A 25,975-nucleotide genomic window follows, 5' to 3' on the forward strand; every position below is an offset into this window, starting at 1 on the left:
TCTAAGCCTCAGTTTTCTTGTTTGTGAAAAGGAATTAATCACAGTACCTCCTCATATATTGTTGTAAGGATTAAATACATGTATGTGTATTAAATCACAGTACTCGGTATATAATAAGCATTTAATATATGTTTAACTGTTACGTAATATATTATTTAATTTTATTATGTTATTATTATTGATTAAATGAAAGCAATGACATAATTAAGATTGAGGATTAAAAGAAGAATAAAATGAGCATTTTTTTGCTGCAAATTTTTTTCCTTTTGATATTTGTGTACTAAGGAACTTTAATAATGACACATTTGAATGAGCTAAAGAGTTCTAAAATAAGTGATTTTCACTTGTAACAGCATGGTGTGTTGAACCTATACCTGAAAGTATTTATTACAACTCTAATTTTATGGAAATGTTATACTTCAAATCATAATAATGCTACTTTTTATAAAAACATCATCTCAGATACTATGTGAGTTAATTTTCATATAAATCTCTTTATTTGCCTACTTAGATTTCATCCAATAAACATAATCTGGACTGACAATAAGAAATTATATTATAGTTTAGACATGTCAAATTTTGCATGATCAAATATAAGACCACTCATAATTTTAATCTGTTTAATCATTGCTTTATATCATTTAAAACCTTCACTACTAGTTTCTATATTCCCTTCTAATTTCTTTATCAAATAAACATTTTTATGACTGTGGGGAGACATGAGATATAGATTCAGACAAATTTAATAAGTGAAAGAATACAAAGTGTCCATTCAAATAAGATTAAGCACCTACTCAGAGCAAGGCCCTTACCTCAGGTTCTATGGCCTGAAAGGCAAAGAACCAGGCCACAGAATGACTCATGCATGCCATCTCTTTGTCCCTCTTTCCATCTTTGCCTTTACCTACACCAAAAAGGGCAGTTGAGTTGTTCATTCATTCATTCATTCAACAAGTATTTATTATTACTTGCAAGATACTGTACTAGATGCTGAGAGAATTATAAAAAAAAAAGAATTCTGTCCTCATGAGTTTGTGGTATAGTTAGGAAGATAAAGCATGCATATAAGCAAAGCAAAGAACAAAAGCAAAGCTTTCTTTTTTGCTTTTCAAAAGCATAGAGATACGTACACAAATCATTGCAGAAGTTTATAGGAGGGAGAAATAAGGGAGAACTTCGGGGAAGAAGTTACATCCAATCTGTGCATTAGAGAAACAAAGACTTGAGAATGGAGCTTTCTTGCCTTTCCTGAGGCAGGAGCATAAGCTAAAGTCCAAAGAAGGAAAACGTGGGATGTGTGAGGGGAAGGCTGAGTTTCTGTTTGTAGCACAGGGTGAGTGAATGAGGGTAGTGAAAGATGTGTTTGAAATTGAAGTGAGGCTATGTAATGGGGTCTATAGAGGCCAATTTGTGACAGAAAAAAAGTCACATGCTGCTCAAAATCTTAGAGATATGTTTCAGAAAGTAGGAAGCACTAAGTTTGACTAAGGATAAGGAAATCTGGGGCACCATCTAGGAGCTATTGAAATAGTCCAGACAAAAGGTAATAAGAAGCAGGAGCTTAGGATCAGCTAGGACCAATTCTTTATCACACTCATAAGCCTGTGTTGATATCACCCTGAACCACCCACCCACTCCTCTTTGGTCCAAGTCATAAAGCAAGGAAAAGTTGCCTTTTTGTGTCATTTTCAGTTTCTTCTTTTCTCAAAGATAAAAATCTAAAAACTAGAACTGCTCATCATATTTATTTGTTAAAGAGCTTATGTCGATGCTGAAGCATCTCAGGGAGGTGAGCAGATAGGTAATAATGACCAAAGTCATCGTTGCTTCAAGATTTAGTTAGGACATCTTGGACCTTCTGTTTTCCAACCCCTTTGGCAAAACCTACATCTTATTTTTAAAAGAATAATGATATTCCTCAAATAAAACATCTAAAATTCTGTTCACTTGGGGACAAGAACAATAACAAATTTATATTTTTGCTATGTAACCTGATATTTCATCCAGCAACCTCAATCACACAACAGCATCACATACCATAAAGGCAAATGCTCCTCAGAATCAAAGATTTCTGTTGCCTTCTATGTGCTTATTCTTTGTTTGGACACAAGAGGCTACTGGGAACAAAGCCTCAATATTTGGGCTTAGATAAGATAGTGCGAGAAAAACAGCACCCTGATTTAACAGTTCTACATATGAATCTTTACAGTACTGACCCATCAGAAAAAACGTCAGTCCATCACTGGCACAGGAGTAGGCAAACTTTTCCTTTAAAGGGCCAGATAATAAATAGTTTCAATTTTGCTGGCCATACAGGTTTTGTTCCAACTACTCAATTCTAGTATTGTAGCTCAAAAGCAACCATAGACAATAAGCAAATAAATGGGCATGGCTCTGTTTCTTTAAAACTTTATTAACAAAAACAGGCTGCAGGCCAGATTTCATCCATGTGCTATGGTTTGCCAATCCTTGGTTTATAACAACTAAGACTCATTTCTCTCTCCACCTACACGTCCATTTCAGTTTGACTGGATACACCACATCTCTTCACTCTAGTACCCAAACTAATGGAGAAGCCACCATCCCCACCAGTCACACTGGCAGAAGGAAAGAAAGCTCTGACATGTCTTGAGCTGGAAACCATCCCAGAAGTGACACCATTATTTCCACTTACAACTTACTGGCCAGGACTAGACACCTGGCCTACCCAATCTCCAGGGACTCCTAGTATAATCATATGATGTTTGGAAGGCAGAGAACCTGAAACATGCAGCAAAGAGAATCAGTGACTACGAGACCTGGTTTAAATTAAAGATTTCTTAGAAAAAAAATTCCCTTTATTCAAACAAATTTCATGTGTATAGAACTGACAAATTGTAACCCATCAAGGTAAGCTTATAGACATTTCAACTGATCTAATAATCATTCTAGATAGATATGGTTGAAAGACTTATGATCTCTCAAAAGAGTTATTCTTCTGTGAGAAATTCATTTGGCATATTTTACTTTAGATAATACATTAAGAAAAAAAATTGATAGAAGAGAAAACAAGTGACTGAATGAAAAAACTGATGGTCAGAGTGACAGATTTCCATCATAAAAGCTACAAAATAGCTTAGATATGAATATACATAATTTAATTCTTTATCTGAATTATGATTCTTAATAATAATTTTACAAAATTATATAGTTTCCCTATCATCTAAACTTCACATCCAAGATGATACCTTCTAATATCTATCAACCAGATTTTTTCTTTCCTAATATCTTTTGAAAAAGTAATTATCAGCTTCAGTCTAAGAATTCTAAGATTATTTTAATTATAAGTATAGACACTAGGAGTTACATGGTAATTTTTAAAAGAACTAGAGACATTTCCTGGAAATGCCATTTATTATAAAAATAATGAGATTAAGTTGAAAACGTATTCTATCCCTGTAATTGCCTACTTACTGACATCGATATAAAGAAATCCATAAACTAGCAATTACAAAAAAGAACTTCCCCAACCAAACATTCTAATCCTACAAGTCATAAAATTCCAGAGAAAAGATGTACATATAAAAGAATCATAAACTCATAAGAACTGGAAGAGACCTTAGAAGTAATCAATACAACTATCTACACCACTCAATTCTCAAAGGGAAAAAACAGATGACCATGAGTGTTATATATCAATGCCTGAGGGACAGAGGCTGATTTAATTTGAAAAATCACATTATTAAAATATAATTTTAAATTTGTATCTTTTGTTTTTACACTAAAAAATGACAGAAAGTAAATTTACTTTGCTAAGGGAGATAGAGATAATAAAGTGAGAAAGAATTTGGAGATAATAAAGTGAGAAACAATTAATTCAGTATACATGACATTACCTCACCTGACACTCATTCACACAGGTATGGTACCATTAGGGATATTATTTACTCTGCATTTGATAAAAATAAGAGTTTCATATTTTAATGTGAGTATATAAAAATCAAAGCTGATTCTTTTCATACTGCAAAGCAATACCCAAAAAAGAATTTCAAGCTCTCCAACACTTATTTCTGTAATATCCTTCATTTCATTGAATTAAAGCTTATTCCATCTCTGGATTGTATAAATCAGAGGGTTTCTAGTCCACCCTCAGGCAGCATTTCAGCTGGTGGACAGTAGGCCACTAAAGTAGATGTACAGAAAGTAAACAAAAATTTAGCTTACAGGGAACAGTCTTGACTAGATACCTAGAATGACCTCACTTCAACAACTGCCATTAACCTAGTCCAAAATATGAAATTACTATAATCAATTCTACAATATTTCCCCACATTCCTCTTCAAAAAAACACACATACACACACACCCATTTCAGATGGCTAAAGGTGGCAACCAAAAAAAAGAAAATCTGACCAAGCTTTCATCAAGTTAGGGTGTGCACATTTGTAAAGGATCTCATTAGTGTGCTGTCTGTCTAAAAGTGCTTTGAAATGTCATTATGTGTTATTGTTAACTTAAATACCATTTTATTCAACATACCACGGATGACTTTTTTAAAATAGATTTGGGAATTTTTACTCTTCAAAGTGTGATTTTTGTGCCATGCCAGTTGAGAGAGCTCTTTAAAACATATCAGCACATAGCCACAAAACTTGTGAACTTCTTGTGTGAAATACCCTTTTGAATCATAAGAAAAATTAAGAATGACCATTACTGGAAAATTCTTGAGAATTTTTACCTTTTGGGTATTCCCAGAAACCTCAGATGGAGAGAGAAAATTTTTAAGAAAAGTTCCAAGATAGCTATGTGATGGCTAAAGTTATCAAATTTAAGTTTTATTAAAGATCATAGCTATTTTCAGCTGTTATATGTGGTGAACAAAATTGTACTTAGATTTGTGCTTTATGGCTAAAAAAAAAAAAAAAAAAAACCAGCTCATTTTATCAAGACAGAGAAACCACCACAATATCAACTGTCTTTGGGTTTATAACAAAATTCATTCATTTTCTTAAGAAATATTATGTGCTATCAGTTAAATTCAAGCACTAACCTAGGTGCTGGGAACACAACGGTCTCTGTAGTTAATACTTTTCTCTTTCCTTTCGTTCTTTTTCTTCTTTTTTAAATTATGTAATATCCAAACCCCCTTTAATTTAGGGAGAATTTCCCATTGAATGCAGTATTGGTGATCGACAGTGCTCACTCTCTCCTTGGAAGTCAAGGGGGCGGACCCTTCCCTGAGAGCACAGGAGCAAGATTCAGCCCATCAGGGGCTCTACCTGGACTTTCCATCTGGAGCAAATGACCCAAAGACAAAAAAAAATAATTATAAGCCTCTGTTGCCTGTTGGATTCTGCCCATTTTCCAAGCCTGTTCCACCATCTTCTGTTGATTGTCTGTCATTCTAATACTTATTTTATTTTGTTTTGATTAAGGTAACCAGTTCAATTTTGTGTATCATAATTTAGAACCCTGATTAATAGAGTTTCTATGAAGCAAATAAACAGTAGTTCTGAATTCATAATCAAGATGCATACAGAGAATCAATGGAGAAATACTCCTGTTTTTAAAGTATTCTGCATCATTCACCACCAAACTTTAGCTTCCAAAACTCTGTTCAGCAATCTACAAGAAGGTTTTCAACTCATTGTCGGGGCAGTCAATTGTGTGGAAAATAAAATAAAACAATATGTCAAAACCTGGTTTCCTGCCTTGCTTTAAGATTTGGGTGCCAATCACAAAATTATGTTCCACACTGAGTTTTGTTGATTGTCAAAGAGAAAGGAACTTTGCCGGATTTATGAACCGAAAACTATAGTAGCAATGCTACTATAGTAGCAAAAGACCAGCGCTGCTTCAAAAATGGATCACCTTGGAGGAGCTTAGGATTTTTAGCAAGTAATCTGAAGCTATTAATACACTGAACCTGAAACTTCAAGGACAAGCATCAACATCACTGCTCATTTAAATAAGTATATCAAACACATTAAGCCAAAATTCAACTATGGATATAGCAAATTGATGCTAAGATATCCTCACTTTCTCATTTAGCAAATTGATGCTAAAGTGTCCTCATTTTCTCACTGCTCTCGTTCTTATTTTAGAGTAACGATGCTCTCAAATATTTTCTCACTCTTCTCGGTCTCCCTGCTTCCATTCTTTCATCCATTCTCCCCAGAGGAGCCAAGGAGATCTTTCTGAAATACAAATCAGCTAGCTTATTTCCATTGCTTAAAGTTCTCCAAAGTCTTTCCATTATACTTACAATAAAATCTAAACTCTTTAAACTGACCTACCAGCCTCATATGACTTGGCGTCTCCCTACCAGTTTCTCAGAGCTCAGCCCCCTCCACCCTCCATTGCATATTTAGCCATACTTTCCCCTTTTTTCCTCCCCAAACACTGCACTTATTCTATCTGGAGTTTCTTGCACTAGCTGTTTCCTATTTCTTCAGCTTGACTAGATTATCCTTGTCCTTGAGGTCTTGGCTTAAATACCTCCTCCTTGGAGAGGCCCTCCTTGACCAGCCGCTCATTCATTCCCTGTATAACAACTATATTGGATCCAGTTTGTGCCCTACCACAGACCCATGGGGCCCACCTACCTCTGTCACTTGCCACTCTGGGCCCTCAGCCATAATCTTGCTTCCCTGCCAGAATGTCCCAGTGACCACTCATTACAGTTCCTCCAGTCCTAAACCCCTGACCACTGTCACCACTGCAGCCTTCAGATGCCAACAAGCCCCACAGTCGGTGCCAACTAACAAGGAGAGACCACAACACCTGCCTACTGGCTGGCCCAGACTCTTTGCCAGAGGCTGCCTGGAGGGACTTGCTGGGCAGCCAGCACCCTGTGGAAGAGACTAGAGATGGCAAGGAAACAACAGCAAGCCATTTGCTCAGCCTTACCTCTCCACCTTGCATATGCTGTTCTGAGAGGCAGTAACTTCATACAGCCTCTCCAGAAACATCCCGCAAGATTGCATTCAACTATATTTGTTGCAAACCTGTGGCCAGTTTGACAATGCACCTCTTTGAATTGGCTCTGCCTCCTCCTAAGGATCTTTCTCCTTTTTCCCTCACTCTTGCTTCCCTGGTCTGGTACTCCCAATAAAGCATTATCACGCAAGCGTTTACCTCAGGCTCTCTGCTTTCTAGAACGCCTAGGGCAAAAGTGACAGTATTTTCATTCATTTCCTGATATTTCCTTGTTTCTCTCTTGGTTTATATGCCTATTCCCTATCTCCAGCCTCACTGACCCCTATTCCTCCCACCTCAATATACCCAGAAATGTAAAAGCTGAGAACTTGAGCACAGACACTTAATCTATCTTGTTCACTAGGACTGTGAACTGTGCCTGACACATAGTAGGTGCTTAATAAATATTTGATGAATAAATAAAAAGATCACAACAGCACAGTATCTAATGGTAGCCATGTGTGCCAATCTGACTGTAAAGGCAACTGGAGATTTAATCGGACTACGTCTGTCTTGTTAACTGCAATGTCATCAAGGCCTAGCACAGTACCAGGCACAGAGCTGCTCCAAAAATATGTTCAACTGATTAATGAATTAGGAAACACTGGTGAGATCAATGACTAGAAATTATTGGCAAGAATAGGAAGAAGAAATCACTAGGAACTCCTAGTTAGATCTCCTCCTGAAACTAGGTCAAAGAAAATGAACATAAATATGTGGCAGAAAAAATTTTAAAAATTTTAATTAGAACATCATGAAAAAATGATGCTATAAAGTTAAAAATATACACTGACAAGTGTTTATTCAAAAGCCAAAAATGAAAAAAAAAAATCAAAGAAAATGTCACACATATCCTGGCCATAGACTTCACATACCAGAACAAAATAAAGCTGATATTTTTGAAACAAATTGAAGTCCACACTAGTCAGGAAATCAAAGTGTGTGGTTATTGACCTTCACAAGATCTGTTAAAAATAAATCTGACAATATTTGTTTCATTGTTTATACAGCCCAGGATTCATAGTATAATCACAAATCATCCATCACTAACACAATCAATGTGATAAGAATCCATCCGTTCTCCAAATACTGGCCAATTTTATTTTTATTAACCATTTCAAGTAAAGAGTGAAACATTTAAAAAGTCCAATCAACCCATTTACAGTGATAATGCTTTATATTATCATAATTTTACAGCACTTGCTAATCACCTTCCAGAGGCCCCACCTCTTAATACTATTGCATTGATGATTGAGGTTTTAACATCTGAAATTCAGGGGTACACACACACTCAGATCATAGCACTCATCTTGCCTTGGATGGGGAAAATTATTTATCATTTTGTCTTGGATGGTGAAAGTTTTATCATGAACCATAGCTGGATTGTAGACCAGCCTTTGGGAAGCACTGCTCTAAGGCAGAGCTGGCCAAAAGTACACGTATCTGATATCCAAAATGGAAAATGTGAGATGAGCACCTGTTTATTTGTTATGCATGGTGCATTCTTGCTAATGGGATTAGTGCCCTTATAAAACAAGTTTGAGGGAGTCTGCTTCACCCTTCCACCATGTAAGGATGCATCAAGAATGCACCATTTTTGAAGCAGAGAGCAAGTTCTCACCAGACACCAAATCTGCTGGTACCTTGATCTTGAACTTCCCACCCTCTAAAGCTGTGAGCAGTACATTTCTGTTGTTTATAAATTACCGAGTATATGGTATTTTTGGTATAGCAGCCTGAACAGACTAAGACAATGAGAAACAGTGTAATAAGCTCTCCATAAAACTAAATTACCAAGGTCATGGAAAAGACCTGAATACAGGAATGCTCATACATCATTCCAAAGGCACAAGAAATCTAAAATATGTTAAATGCACTCTTGGAAAAGTAAATGATAATGGCCCTTATTGTCTAAAAATGGCATGATCATTGTACTTTCTGCAATCATACCACTGTGAACTAAATATTTCACTGTAATGTAATGTTTAAACTCCATCTATCTCTGATCTCGGTTTTCTCACAATTCCTTATTATCTCAAGAGTGAAACACCCATTGTACAAGATTCCTGTGGCTGTTGTAACATATTATCACAACCTTAAGGGCTTAAAATGACACAAATCCTAAGGTTCTTAAGGTCAAGGTCTAAAATGGATTGGCAGAGTCGTATTCCTCCTGAAGTTTCCAGGGGGAGAATCTCTTTGCTTGCCTTTTCCAGCTTCTAGAGGCTGTCTGCATTCCCTCACCTGCCCCGCATCACTCCAACCTCTGTTTCTGCCATCACATTGCCTTTTCTCCCTGTGTTTCCATCATCACATCCCCTTCTCTGACTCTAAACCTCCTGCCTCCTTCTTATAAGGATGCTTGTGATTACACTGGGCCCTCCTAGATAATCCACATAATCTTAGATAATCCTAGATAATCTCTTCATCTTAAAATCCTTAAACTAATCACATCTGCAAAGTCTCTTTTGCCACATCAGATAACATATTCACAGGTTCTGGGGATTAAGACATGGACATGGTTGAGGTCCATTATTTCGCCTACCATATTTACCAAAGTTGACTGTAATAATCAGTGATCTTCAAGGGTATTTAATGTTGATATTATTCCTAGGTAATGCTATAAATATGGTGACCAGTAATACAAAATGTTTGCAAATACTGAGCCACTAATTTTAAGGGTGTGTTCCACCGAATCAGTGTAGAGAACATCAGATGGCTCACTCATCTCATATGCTGAAGATAGTACATACTCTACCCCATGACTCAGTTAGGAGTATCAGGAAGAGTTCCCATTTCCTGAGGACCTATTTTATGCTAGTTCCATGCAAGGTGATTAACATACTATATCATCTAATCATCTGAACAACCAAAAAATTAGCTACATTATTTGTATTTATAAATAAGAAAACTGAAGCTCAGAGCAGATAAATAATTTGTTCAAGGTCACAGAATTATTAAATGGGAGAGCAAGAATTTGAACTCAGACACGACACTGAAAACCCTTTGCTTTCTTTCCTATGCTATATAGTTCCAACGTTGAGTGTCTTACTTACAGATCAATGTGATGCCTGTATCAGTCAGTAACTCTATAATTCTTTATTTCATAGCAGGAAACACTGATAATTACATTATAATTTATATGTTCTGTTCGTGGACAAAGAAATTGTTTCATTAACTGAGTGGCCTGTGGGAACTCCTGAGAAGAAAAAGGTTCCTGGAGAACTTGAATCCACCAGGGAATGACAGTTATGAGTCATAATGTCTTCAGATAGAGGAATAATTCTATCCCATTCTTTTCTGTCATCTTTTGAGCAACACACCATGAATCAGACAGACTGCAATCAGGAACAAAATATTCAATGCGTTCGATCTATAAATATTGATATCAAAAGCAAAGTGGTAGCAATAATTATTTGGGATCATGCTAAATCACTGCATACATGTGACTCATTACCAATGTGCAGAATAATATTTAAGTCAATTTATTTACCCTAATTTATACAGTTCCTTATTAATGGGCATTTAGGTTGTTTCCAAATTGTAACTGCAAATATTGCTATAATGAATTACATAGAACACCTTACTCCAAATACTTGTTAAAACAAATCCCTGTTTTGTTATATAGTGACAAATCACTCTCCAAAAAATTTACCGTTTTACAATCCCACTGATAATGTGGAGAAATATCTATTTACTTTCACTTTTATCAACTATAGCTGTGAGCAAACTTTTTAATCTTTATCGTACTGTTAGGTAAAAACCTTTATCATGTTTTGATTTCCATTTTTAAATTATCTGAGCTCAATTAACATTATTAAATATTTTAATAGTCATTGTATTTCTTTGTTGTTGTTTTCTTTCCTGTGAGTTTACTACTTGTATGCTTGGCCCATTTTTCTACTTTTTGTCTATTTCTTATTGAGTTGAAAGGGCTATACTTATTCAGAAATTAGGCCTTTGTCTATGTGTTGCAAGTTTTGGTTCTAGTCTATCATTTATCTTTCAATTTTTTCCTTTAATGATAATGCTTCTAGTAGTGTTCTCTTTAGCATAATGTGGGGTTATGCTATACATACGTAAAAACCTTGCAGCAGATATTATCAAGGAAGATAAGAGAGTCTCCTAGAGGTCCATAAACAATGTCAAAGGGTATGAAAAGGTTTGTGTAGCAGAGTAGTGTGAACTCTAAAAGAGAAATTTTGTTGATTGATGGTCCTACAAGATCAATGGGTGGACTCAGTGTTCAGTATTCCTTGAATAGTGAGTGCAGGTGGTAGAGGGTGGGTAGTGGATGAAAGAGCAAACCCAAATGAAGGCCATGAGAAATAGTGATGTCTGTGGAGGGTTAGGTTTCAACTAAAGAAAAGAGGTGATGTGATGAAGAATGGAGAGGGTGAAGTCTTTGCTCCAGTCCACTAGGTCGCACAGTATTGAGAACCCACCATATCCATTCCCATGTATGTGCCTTTGCATGACCATACATTTTCCTTCATCTAACATGCCCTATACACCGTATTCCATTTGTCCAATATATATTATTAGAAAGAAGTATATATTGTAAATAAGCAGGGGCTATATTTTAAACCTCATTGTATCTCTCAGCATGCCCAGCACATGGTAGGTCCTCTATAAGTAAATAGGCTTCTCTACCTAGGTAAATGGCACAATCTGATGACATAAATAAGAAACCAGGGAGCCACACCTTCCTTGTCCTTACTCAGCCAATCACTAAGTCGCACCAACTCTGGCTCACCAAAATCTCTCAAATCTTTCTCTATCCCTTAATCTTCACTCTCACGATCTTAATTAAGAACCTCATCAGTTCTCACCTGGATTATTGCCATAGCCTTTTGACTATTCATTCTGCTTCAAAATTAGCCCACTGAGATTTATCCCTTCCTGTGTTGACAGTTCTTTGCTAAAAATTCAAATTTAATTCTGTCATTTTCTAATTAAAACTCTTCAAAGGAAAACCCCTTAGAGTGATACACAAAGAACTAATGGCCCAACTTCGGCCTGCCTTTCCAGCTGTGTGTCCCACATCCTTCTCCATTGAACCCTATGATCCAACTATATCAACTAGGTCAAATGCACCACTGTTCCACCAAGCTACTGCTCCTTGGCAAAAGCCATTTCCTCTGCCAGGAATTCTCTCCCACCTTGCCTAAGGCCTAGTCATGCTACACAATTTAGCTGAAAAATCATATAATCTAGCAAGCTTTCCCTGATAACATAGACACACACACACACACATACGCACACACAGAAAATGTGTCACTCCCTCCTCTGCACTACCGTAGCATCTTGTTCAAAACTATATTGTAGCAATTTTTACATCATATTAAAGGATTTATTTACAGGACTGTGATGGTTAATTTTTATGTATCAAGGTGAGTGGGCAAAGGGATGTCCAGATAGCTGGTCAAACATTATTTCTGGCTGAAACATTATGACTGTGAGGGTGTTTCAGGCAGAGATTGGCATTTGAATCAGTGGACTGAGTAAACATGATCTGCCCTCACCAATGCGAGTGAGCATCATCCCATCCCTTGAGGGCCCATATAAGCAAAAAGATGGAAGAAGGGCAAATCTCTTCTCTCTTCTCCTGCCCTCCAACATCAGAACTCCAGATTCTTGGGTCTTTGAACTCCAGGACTTACAACAGCGGCTCCCAAGGGTTCTGCTGGTTCTCATGGCTTTGGACTCAGACTGGATTACACCACTGGCTTTGCTGATTCTCCAGTTGTAAATGGCATATTGTGCAACTTCTTAGCCTTCATAATCCCAATGTAATCCTATAAAAAATCAGTCACCTCTTATATATCTATCTATATCCTCTTGGTTATATTTCCCCAACGAAACTATGAACATCTCAGGCCAGAACCTATAAAACTTTCATTTTTATTGAATTATCAGTAAATGTTATTGAATGAATGAATGCATGAATATTTACAGATTGATTGATCCTCTCACCTTTCTACTAGATGGTGGTGGAATTCCGAAAGTGAACTCCCCATGCCAACATACCAGAGATTATTTGTTTCTGTGGACAATTACAGCAGCAAGAAAGAGGGTACAAAGAACAACAATCCCACTCGCACCAAAACCCTGTCATATTCTGGAATACTCATTTCCACCTCAGTAAACTTCTCAAACTAGACAATAAAATTCTATATCTTAGTTTCCAAGGGTAATTTTAAAGCCCTGCCAGAGATTCAGTAGTATTGCTGGGGGAGTTATCATGGCTGGAACACATGAACAGCAGAAAGCTATTTTGAGAATTCCATAGACAAGGTTAAGAGGCATGAAATTTTCTAGTTGCTCAATACATCTCAGGGTCATGGGCTCCACAGAATAGAACCAAGATACTAAACAAGGTGAGGGAATGCTACATCTAAGTGTTTGGGGCACAAGCAAATGGTACAATATGACTCCATATAGCTTGAAAGTGATATTTATATGTGCCATACAAATTTGGGGTTATAAGACCAGAATGACAGGGTTTCTAGGTCTCTGATAAGCAAAAATTTATCGTAAGACTCTGAGAGAGGGGCCTTATCTGTTTATCACTGATTACCTTTCTAGGCCTAAGAAAGGGAAGTAAAGTATGAAAGTTGATAGGAATTTAGAAAACTATCTCATTATTTTTTTAAATTTATTTTTATAATGGCTACAGTTCTCCTTTTTGCACTAGGCTCTTTTAATTATATCCATTTAACAAAGACCCTTTTAATATTCCTGGCCAAGTTATCTATAAGAAAATAACTATTTGACACTGTTAATATGTAATGACAGAAATACTACAAACATGAGTGATATTGAAAAGCTGCCCTAAGGAATAATTCTGAGAGAGTCTGAGGCCCCAAGAGTGACTATAGATGTCCAACCCCATGTTGTTGAATTCTGACAAATCAAAGAGGCAAATTCTTGGCTGAAAGATACGTCAGCTCATTCTGTTCAGCCTTTTTATTTATATATTTAAAAAATCAAGGGCCTGCCATGGCTGGAGAGGAGTGGCCAGAACCTCTTGAATATCCACATTTCTGTTTCTGTACCTGATAGAGTTTTGATTCATCATGGATTAATCTGTCATCAGAAGAAATTCAGCTCAGGGCTCACCAGGTTACTGATGAGTCTCTGGAAAGTACAAGGAAAATCCCTGGTTTAGCCATCGAGTCTCAGGATGCAGGAATCAAGACTATCACTACGCTGGATAAACAAGGGGAACTACTAAACTACATAGAAGAAGACATAGACCAAATAAATAAAGACATGACAGAGGCAGAGAAGACTTCAACAGAACTCAACAAGTGCTGTGGCCTTTGTGTCTGCCCATGTAACTTGGTGAAGAACTTTGAGTCTATTAATGCTTAAAGACAACATGGGGAGATGGCAGAGACAATTCACCCAGCAATGTAATATCTAAGCAGCCAGGCTGGGTGACAAATGGTCAGCCTCACCAACCAACCATAGGAGCAGACAGCAGTGGACACATTAAACATATAACTAATGATGCCAGAGAAGATGAAATAGAAGAGAACCTGACTCAAGTGGGCAGTATCTGCGGAAATCTAAAAAACATGGCCTTGAACATAGGCAGTGAGATCGAAGCTCAAAATCGACAAGCAGAATGGATCACAGAAAAGGCTGACACCAACAAAGATTGTATTGATGATGCCAGTGCCAGAGCAAAGAAACTCATTGACACTAAAGCTACTACTGTACTTCATTATCATTTATTCAGTTCTCTAGCTCCTCCTCCAAAGTCGTTACCTCTTCAGAGTTTGAAATTTGATCCCACACTCTTCTAACTGGGAGATAATGTGGAAGAAGGGCCAGAGGAATAACAGCCTCCCTACTTTTTTCTCTGTTTCTCTTGAGGATAGACTGCTGCTCACTCAGCCTTCCTTCTAGTATTTTTTTTATCTCAGCACATACTGTTAGATAGGTTTTCATACATTACATGTAGTGTTTACATCCTCCTCATTTACTCCAGCTGGTTCTTTTGCTTTCCGGATTTGGAAGTATTGCCAAAGACAGTCATGAAGAAGGAAGCTAAAGAAGTGGTATTTGTGTTTTTGTTTTTGTGGTGGGGTAAGGGGTGAGAGATAAGATATTGTTACCTCAGTGAAAACTTAAAGGACACAAACAAAAAGTTGTATAGCCACAATAAAGATCTAGTTCAGTTTAGTTCTTAATTTAAGATGCAGTTATTGCCAATTGAGGGTAATACTTGGTTTGCGGGCTTTTTATACACAATATTTTTGTTAGACACCACAGTTTTGCCACCTATACTCCAAAGAGAAGAATAGGATGAGTTTTCTTAAAGTGAACTTAATTTCTGAATTCTTAGTGTTTCATACATGTACATACATTCCTTGAACCCATTTCATATTACCCCATTCAGGAACACTTTATATAATGAATGGCTTTTTATTTTCATATTAGTGGTAATATCATGGTCCCATTACAGGCCTATTAACCTCAAAAATATGTAAATATCTGTGTATAAAATGAGAATTTCTCTCTAAAGCGGGGCTTAAAATTTTTGGGAAAAGTTTGACAAAGTATATCACGTGAGTTCAGATTTACTTCAATGCCAAGAATTATGTTTACTTTACTAATGAGTTATGCACTTTCAAATGTTTTCTTGCTGCTCCTTAGCATTGTCTTCTTTCAGACTGAAGAACTCCCTTTAGAATTTCTTCTAATGCAGGTTAGTGCTGATGAATTCTCTTAGCTTTTGTTTGTCTGGGAAAGGCTTTAATTCTCCTTCATATTTGAAAGCTAGTTTTGCTGGATACAGAATTCCTGGCTGACAGTCTTTTTCCTTCAGCACTCTGAACATATCATCCTATTTTCTTCTGGCATGTAGGATTTCTACTGAGAGATACATAATCACATTATCTTGGGGTGTTCCTACTTGGATTAAATTTGACTGGTGACCTCTGAGTTTCCTATACCTGGATGCTGTCCTCTTTCTCCACACTTGGGAGATTTTCAGCCATTATTTTCTTGAATATACTTTCTACATCTCTTCTTTTTTCCTCTCCTTCAGGTATGCCAATTATGCAGAAGTTATTTCACTTGAAGGTGTCCCATATTTGCTATATTTCTGTTTCATTTTTCATATCCTTTTTTCTTTTTGTTCCTCTGATTTGATAATTTCATGTGTTGAGCTCACTGATTCTTTCCTATTTGATCATGTCTGTTGCTGGAGCTTTCTACTGAGTTTTTCAATTCAGATAATGTACTCTTTATTTCTAGAATTTCTATTTTTTTAATTGATTCTATTCCTTTGTCAAGTTTCTTATTGTACTCCTGAACTATTTTCCAGATATCACTTAATCTTCTTTTTGTATTTTCTTGTCACTCCCTGAACATCTTAAGAAGCTTATTCTAAACTCTGTCAGACATTCCATAGATCTGCTATTCTTCTTCATCCACTGCTGGTGCATTGTTTCATTTGGCAGCAACATATTTCTCTATTCTTTCTTGATGTTTACATCTTTACATTAATGCCTAGGCATTTGCAGAGACTGCCATTTGCTGCTGATTCTCTAGGGAAGGCTTTTTTGAGGATAGTTAGTCACTTCTGGGTGTAGGCTGTGTGGAAACTTTGGTCAAGGAAAGGGACTTTCTGGCCTCTGGGCAGAATTCAGAATGTTTCTTTCTTCATCACTGAGGGAAACCAAATAGTAAAGGAGTGGAAGTATCTCTACATGAAACATACTAATAAATAGTAAATGAATTATTATGCCCATTTTGCAAAACACAATGAATTAACGGCTCCTGGCGCTGAGCATCAACAGCTGCCACAGTCACAAAGAGAGAGGCAAAGAAAGAGACAACCAGACACTATGTGCGTCCTCATCAAAGAACACATTACCACTTATAATTTTGCCAAAAACTTAGAACTTGACTCTGATAAAGCCTCTGGATTTATAACTAGTTAACATTTACAGGAAATACAAAGAACAGAGAAACATGTTGATTTACATCTTGAAAATGAAAAAGCAAAATATAGACTGTGGAAAACTCTACAGGTCAAATGAACTGGGTTGTTCAATACACAAATTGAAAAGAGGAAAAAAGAAAGGGGGGAAGAGAAACCTGTAGATTAACACAGATTTAAAAGAGTTATGAAAGTTTCACTAAGACAAGAACATTATTCATTAAGTCATTCATTAAACACACAACTGTTGAACTCCTACCACATGATGTGCATTGGGTCAAGTATGGTAGAGACAAAAAGCAGATATAAAAGGCCCCTTCCCTGTGCAGGAAACATACGAGTGAATTATTTTCTTTTTCACAGTTTGGATGATAAAGGTAAACTATGTCTTTACACTCATCTCTCATCAATTTGTATTTGTTCATATATTGTGATATATATGTGTTTTCATATCAATATGTGGCTTACTTCCCTAACTGGATTCTAAAACATTCCAAAGCATGGACTGTGATTATTCTTTCTTTGATTTTCCCCTTCTGAATATTTGTTGTGCAGGGTTTGCCAAGAGAAAGTGCCAGATAAGTATTATTAACAAACAAAGTGATTGATTCCTTCCCTTTGGAAAAATAATAGATGGCACACAAGCCACCAAGCAAATGCCACCTTGCCCTCTGATGGCCACTCCCCTTATGCAGAGAGGGCTATTCCACTGTGAGGATACTGGACAGACAAACTCCATCTTCGAGGAATTCAAAGCTCTTGTTTGTCCTTATTACAATCTTTCCTTGCACAGATTACTTAACAACCAGAGGCAGGGAAGGAATGGAATGCTATGTTTGTGTAAGGGACCAATCCCTCCAGGTGATGCAAGCAATCCATAAACAACAGGTGGTTGCAATGTGTCTGGGAATTAGCCACTTCAACAGATTTCTCTCTTTGGCATAGTTCTACCTCTGTCTCTAAGCCCCTTATAAGTCTCAATTCCCCCTCAGATGGCATGGTGTGAAGTTGCATGAATGTCTGAATCATCACCCACCTGATCCTTCGCATATGTAAGTGACCCATCAGTAAACTCTTGGTAATACTTTATGGAGCTGCTTCCTTTATTTTTTGGTCTCAAAGTTCCTTTGCAGTTCAGAGTCTATTTTATGTTAGCTCCATCCTTGCACACACACCAGACACTGAAAAGCCACTTGCTAGCCCTTTGGGGAAAAAACGCAGAAAATATTTAATTCTGTTGACCATTCTGACTCACACAGAAAGAATCATTTACTTGATACTACCAGGTCTTGTGATCAAAATGTTTTGCTTAAGTTTATGGATCCAGGATAAACAGAAAAAAATATCTTCAGAAAGCCCTTATGCCAGTTCTTAAGAGCACACATATTGCAAGTCAATGGCTGCAGACAATGGAACTGAACTGGACAGGAGTTCAGATTCAGGCTTGCTTTGATCAGCTCTTGACTATAATTTAAGTGGGAAAATCTAGAAGTTCTATACTTCACAAAATCAATGAGAATAATAGAAAAATTAATATATTGAATATTTATCTCCAGCATCACTGCAGTTATTTAACTACAAAAAGCCATCAAAACTAAAGTTTGATTATATCATAATTGGTAATTTTTTTCAGTATATCTCATGCCCTTGATTCTGACTCAGTGTTGACAAGATCATTTCTCAGTATGACATATGGGTACACTGTGAGTACATTTCTAATTGGTGGGAGAATCTCTGACCCCACATTTGCCCATAAGTTCTCTGTACCTGAATTTCTGATGACATTAACTAAACTAATATAAATTTATTTAAATAACTGCTATGTGAAGTTATATTTTCTGATTACATACTTATTTTGCAAAATTTAGAAAATATGGGAAAAAACAAGAAAAGAATAAAAGCTACCCATTATCCCATGTGATTGTTTTTACACGTAAAACATATTTTTATATATATGAGACCATATTTTACTCCATTCCATTATTTTACTTTTTAGTTAATATTATATTGTGAGTCTTCTTCGTATCATTAAAATCGCTCCATATTCATCATTTTAATGGCTGCACAATTCCATCATATGCATGTGCTATAATTTATTTAATCTTTCCTTTATTAATAGCCATTTGTTTCCTATTTTTGCAAATATAAATAATGGTGTGATGAACATTTTTGCATGTAACATCTACTTTATTTCTTATCACTTTCTTAGAACAAATTCCTGGATGTGTAATTGCTACAAACGCATTCAAAAAGTTCATGGAAAGATTTGTATTATCTTTCTATTTTTCCATAAAATTTTTGAAGTATGCATGTACATCAAAAGTTCTGAATAATGTTAAAGCTTTTAATAAACGTTCCAAAGTGCATTTTAGAATATTTTCACAGATATTTACTAAGTATCATTATGTGTTCTCTAATTAAATTCCAGCAGCCACCACCAGAACAAAAGAAAAATTCCATCTTATAGTTTGTTGAATCTTTTCCTCTCTGGTCACCTATCTGCCCCTTGACATACTGTGCACGTTGAAAATAAGAAGAAAGTCATCACACTTTGGGTTGTCTAGGGCCTTCACAGGTTCCCTCATGCCTCACTTTCTAGATAAGTGCTTGAAATAAGAAGTTACAACTTACATGTGTTTCTATAGGGACCGGCCAGTTAGCTCAGTTGGTTAGAGCACAAGATCAAGGGTTTGGATACCTCAACCACCAGGTGCCAGAAAAAAAAGAAAAACAAAACAACATACACATGTTTCTAAAGTGGGAGAAGTCAAAGCCAGCAGTCTCCTACAAGAATTCCCAAGGGAGGAAGGGGATAGAAATTATGGTCTATTGAAGAGGGGATTTCAATTAAGAGTGGATTGCAAGTCATGGAGGCTAGTCCTAGTTCTTCCATTAACCACTGTGGAATCTTTGGCACTAATGTCACCTCCCTAAGTCTCATCTGGAAGTCGATCAAGAGTTACTAAATGGTTTCTACCAACACTTTAAGAGCTAAAATTCAGTTATTCTAGTGATGAAAGTTTTCCTCAGGAGACCATAAATCATTGTCTTTGATGGTAGTTGTTTTTCCTAAATGGGAAAATTCATCCTGTGAGCTCAATGTAATTTTTTGGCAACTGAAGTTCTACTGACATATGTACTTTGTCTTCCTAATCAAGATCTGTCTTCCTCTACTCTTCACTCACCCTTTAAGTCTCAAATCAAAGGCTACATCTCCAAAAAATCCCTCATAATCTAAATTAGAATCCCTTTCCTTTCATCATATCCAATTCTTTACTTTCATAACACTCATCACCATTTCTAATATACATTTATATGTGTTTATTTGTATAGTTACCTCCCTTACTAGATTAATAGTTCCATAAAAGCTGTGACCATATATATCTTTGGTTTTTACCTCCCTGTACTAAGGGCCTAACAGTCACTGGCCAGTAGCTGATGCTCAATAATACTTGTTAAACAAATATTAATAATAATTAACATTTACTGAGCACCTAGGTAGTTTTTACATACACTTTCATTTGATTCACAACACTGAAGTTTCAGATAGGAATACCAGACTTTAAAAAATTAATGCCTCCTTCTTCCTCTCCTCCCATCTCAGATTTTAACACCGAGGTCCTGTCATAATTCTTGAGTCTGTCTTTTTATTTACTTTTCTACCTCCTTCACTCTAGACTCCCTCAAAGAGCCTGAAAAGTTTTCTATTTCCCCTTTCTCTTTGATAGAAGGTTCCCTAAATCACACTTTTCTTCTTCCCTTATTATTCCATTCACTCTCATTTTTCCTACAACAAATAATAATCAGGGTGCAAAGGGGAAAATACTATTTCTCTACAACCACACAACTCTGAAACCAAATGTGTGGGTGGTTTTCCACACCAATCAATTCTCCAACTCTTTAGACACCAAACTGGTGTCCTACAATTTAACGCAATTCCAACACCACCTACCTGAAGTTAGTACAGACCCCACAGGTTAAGAGTTAGTTCAGTCTTACAAGGCTGCTTCCCAGTTCAGACACTAACCACAAGTAGTGAGTCCTCAGGTTACCCACACTTCTGCCTAACTTGGCTGTAAAGCAAGGGCTCCCATGACCCTTCCTCGGTTTCAATAATTTGCTGTAATGGTTCAAAGAACTCAAGAAAACACTTTACTTACTAGTACTCGTATATTATAAAGGATACAAATCGGGAACAGACAAAAATGGAAGACATGAATAGAACAAGGTGTGTGGGAGGGGCACACAATCTTAGTGCCCTCTCCAGGTGTGCCAACCTCTCAGCACCTCCATATATTCACCAATCCTGAAGCTCACCAAACTCATCATTAAGGTTTTTATTAAAGAGGCTTCATTACACCAGCACAATCGATCAAATCATTGGCCATATGTGATAAAGTTGATCTCCAACCTCTCCTCTTCCCACTGCAGAAGTGGTGGGGAGGGTATGACTGAAAGTTCCACCCCTTTAGTGTGCCTTTGCCTTTCTTATGACCAGCCCCCATTTAGCAACCCTAGCCACAAGTCACCTCATTAACATGCAAAGGACAATCTTCTCACTCCAGAGATTCCAAGGGTCTTACAAACTTCTAAAGAAACTAGTTATAAGACCAAATATCATAACAAAGATGTTCTTATCACCCCTATCACTCAGGAAATAACAAGGGTTTTAGGAGCTCTTTGTCAGGAACTGGGGGCAGAGATCAAATATATATTTATATGTCACAGGGTACAATTTAAAAAACTGGCTTACTGATATGTCTAAAAGTATTTCAAAAATATTGTCCTTGTTTCAAGACAATTTTTCAGAAAATATTGTACATTCAATGTAAAATAAGTCCACAAAGTATATTTCCTTATGATCACAACCGCTGAATCTTTTAAAGAAAACATATTAGAAGAGTTCATTATTTCATTATAAAACTAGGCATACTAACATCCCATTTCTTTTTTGCTAATGCCACAAATACCTGTTAATAAATATAGTAACAATGATAATTACAATGAGCAAATGTAAACTGTAACAGTTACTACACTAATTGCATTACTAATCATTTTATTTAATCCTAAAACAATCACACAAGGTAAGCATTTTTATCTCTATTTTTCAGATATAGGCCCACAAACATTAAGTGAATTACCTAAAGACACATTTGGATTTGGAGCCAGAATTCAGACCCGGATATTCCTGATTTGAGTGTCCGTACTCTCAACCATCATGCAAACTGAATGCTTCTCAGAGTAATGTCTGTCATTTGGTACCTCTGAAAGAAAGAGTGATTTTAGTGCCTGGATTTTCCAGATAACTGATGGTTAAGGCTTGTGTGTCCCCAAACCTTTAAATTATGATTATGCCTGATGCATACCTTCCTGAATCTACATTGCTCATTTTTTAATTAACTTTACATTTAGTGCATTTGTTAAGATAATTATTAGTTGATCTAACAGAAAACTCAAAGTCTCAGAGGTCTAACATAATAGAAATTCACATTTCACTCATGTTTAACCCAATGTCGGTGTTTGATAAGCAGCCTTCTACATGGTGATACTGAGACCCACACTCCTTCCATTTTATGGTTCTGCCATCTTCAACACAGGGCTTTCAAGATCTCTACAAGAGGGCTCTTGAGTCTACAAGGAAGGCACCCTTGCTCCTTAACCACTTTGGACCAGAAGTAGCAACATTACTACTGCTCACATTCCACTGGTGAGAATTAGTTACACGGCACCAAGATGCAAGGGGGAGCTGGGAAATATGGTCCTGATTGGGTAGTTGATTCCCAGCAACAACTCTAAACCATGGAAGGTGTTCATTTTGTCATTTCTGCCACATCTGGACCGTTTGAGGAAACGATGACACAATGGAAAGAGTATGGAGCTCAATACTGGTCCCAGCACTTACCGGTCAAGTGATTTTTAATACCTCACTTAACTACTTTGAGCCTATTTTAACATTTCTAACACTGAATAACACCTACTTCACTCTTGTGAGCAGTAATTGATATGATGTATATGCAAGTACTTTACGAAGTATACAATTGTGATCTTTTTTGTCATCATCACTATTAAAATCAACATTAACAAGGCCCTTAGGTATTAGCAAGAGGTATATGTTGTTATTCCCCACACTGCAAAGCTATTCAATAATCTGACTCTTTTGCTAAAGTGTGTATGTGAGAGTTATAATTAAGCTAATCAATGCTCACCTTACCACTGCAGTGGTAAAATACTATGAATAAAAATACTATGAATTCTAAAGGTGCTGTTTTTTCACACTTTTAATAATATTGAGAAAATTTCTGCAGGCCACATCAAAATATATCATTATTTGGGGTAGACAATGGGGCAATTCCAGTGTTGCTCCTCACATCTTGGGGTTGGATTCTGCATCCCTGAAGGTGTTTTGGCTTATGGACTTGAGCATAAAGGACTAACAGCTCTGATGCACAAAGCTTCTTGAGGATGTTCTGGGAAGCCACTAGGGTGGCTTCTCCTAGCTCTGAATAATGCCTATTATTTCTTCACCCACAGCTCCTGGCTGAGTGTGTGCAGAGCACAGAGACGTCCAGCAGGGGAGGTGGAAGCTCTGCAGAGACCACACACCCTGCAGTGCCGGCACGTGACCCAGCAGGTAGGCCTCACCGCCACCACCTGACTCCATCCCCAGCCTGGCCGAGTGTGCACAGAGCAGGGAAACATCCAGCAGGGGAGGCGGAAGCTCCACAGAGACCACATGCCCTGCAGTGCTGGCATTTGACCCAGCACGTAGGCCTCACCGCTGCCACCCAACTCCATCCCCAGCTCGGCCGACTGCATGCTGATCAGAGAGGTGGCTCCCCGGAGAGGCCCAAGAACTGAGGCAACCACACACACAAGGCACTAGTGGCCAACTGAGCGGACACTGAGGTAGCCATACCAAATTGGCAACCCCAGCAACATCCTAGCCAGACAATAGTGTCAAACCAGTGGACTGTGAAAACTCCTGCCACAATGACTAAACATCAAAGGAAATATACCAGAAATATGAAAAATCAGGAAAGTACACCTCCAAAGGGTAATAACTCTCAAGCCCTAGAACCTATAGAACAAGAAGCCCTTGAAATGTCTGACAAAGAATTTCAAGTGATAATTCTAAGGAAACTGAATGAGATACAAGAAAACTCAGCTAGACAACATGATGAAATGAGGAAAAGTATACAGGACCTGAAAGAAGAAATGTACAAGGAAATCAATGCCCTGAAAAAGAATGTAGCAGAGCTTGCCAAACTGAAGAATTCATTCAATGAAATAAAAAACACAACAGAGAGTTTAAACAGCAGGCTTGCAGAAGTAGAAGAGAGCACTTCTGACCTTGAAGATGGGCTCTTTGAAATAACACAGGCAGACAAAAAAAAATGAAAAAAGAATTAAAAGCATTGAAGAAAATCTAAGAGCGATATCAGACAACCTTAAGTGCTCAAATATCCGAGTCATGGGTATTCCAGAAGGGAAGGAAAAAGGAGATTGCATTGAAAACATATTCAACAAAATAGTGGCAGAAAACTTCCCAGTTTTGGAAAGACACAGATCTTCAGATTCAGGAAGCTCAAAGATCCCCAAATGTATTCAACCCAAAAAGGTCTTATCCAAGACATGTTATAGTCAAATTAGCAAAACTCAAAGACAAAGAGAGAATCTTAAAAGCTGCAAGAGAGAAGCATCAAATCACCTATAAGGGAGCCCCAATCAGACTAACATCAGACTTTTCATCACAAACCCTAAAAGCCAGAAAGGAATTGGATGATATATTCAAAATACTAAAAGACAGAGATTGCCAGCCAAGAATACTCTACCCCACAAGGCTATGCTTCCGAAATGAAGGGCAAATAGTATATTTCTCAGACAAACAAAAACTGCGGGAGTTCACTACCACACAACCACCTATACCAGAAATTCTCAAGGGACTACTGGGTTTGGTACCTGAAAAACAACTACCACTGCCATAAAAACCCAAGAAAAATCAAAACCCACTAGTATAATAAAATGGCATCTATGAAGAGCAAACAAACAAACAAAAACGCTATCTACAACCCAAGGAACCAACAAATACAGAGAACAAACAGTAAATCAGAAAGAAAGGAACAAAAGACACCTAAGACATCCAAACGAAAATCAATAAAATGCTAGGATTAAATCAACACTTTTCAATAACAACTCTTAATGTAAAAGGATTAAATTCCCCAATCAAAAGACACAGACTGGCTGACTGGATTAAAAAAGAAGACCCAACCATACGCTACCTTCAAGAGACCCACCTCACCCATAAAGACTCACATAGACAAAGAGTGAAAGGATGGAAAAAGATTTACCATGCAAACACAAAAGAAAAACGAGCTGGAGTAGCTATTCTTATATCTGATAAAATAGACTTTAAACTAAAAACTATAAAAAGAGATAATGAGGGCCTCTACATAATGATAAAAGGATTAATCCATCAAGAAGACATAACAATCATAAATATCCCAAAGTTAGCAGATGGAAAGAAATCATTAAGATCAGAGCAGAACTTAATGAAATTGAAACCCAAAAAACAATTCAAAAGATCAATGAATCAAAAAGTTGGCTTTTTGAAAAGATAAATAAAATTGACAAACTATTAGCATGGCTAACTAAAAAAAGAAGAGAGAAAATCCAAATAACAAAAATTAGAAATGAAAAAGGTGATATTAAACTGATACATCTGAAATAAAAGGAATCATTAGAGACTATTATAAACAACTATACGGCAACAAATTTGAAAATATGGAGGAAATGGATAAATTTCCGGATACACACAAGCTCCCAAAACTGAGCCAAGAAGACATACAAAATCTGAACAGACGGATTACAATAAAGGAGATTGAAGCTGTTATCAGAAGGCTCCCAGCAAAGAAAAGCCCAGGACCAGATGGATTCACAGCAGAATTTTACCAAACATTCAAAGAGGAATTGACACCAATTCTTTACAAACTATTCCAAAAGATTGAAACAGAGGCAAATCTCCCAAACTCATTCTATAAAGCAAACATCACCCTGATACCAA

At 36.9% G+C, this 25,975-nt stretch overlaps 1 protein-coding gene and 1 pseudogene across 1 annotated transcript in view; one reads left to right on the forward strand and one right to left on the reverse strand.

The window, feature by feature from the left end:
* LOC134375031 (synaptosomal-associated protein 23-like) overlaps positions 1 to 14,770 on the forward strand; it is a 30,228-nt pseudogene extending 15,458 nt beyond the window's left edge.
* DCDC1 (doublecortin domain containing 1) overlaps positions 1 to 25,975 on the reverse strand; it is a 451,490-nt gene that overhangs the window by 288,928 nt on the left and 136,587 nt on the right. The gene's annotated exons all lie outside the window — the stretch shown is intronic.

The sequence above is a fragment of the Cynocephalus volans genome, chromosome 4 (assembly GCF_027409185.1).
Source record: "Cynocephalus volans isolate mCynVol1 chromosome 4, mCynVol1.pri, whole genome shotgun sequence".
Lineage (NCBI taxonomy): Eukaryota > Metazoa > Chordata > Mammalia > Dermoptera > Cynocephalidae > Cynocephalus > Cynocephalus volans.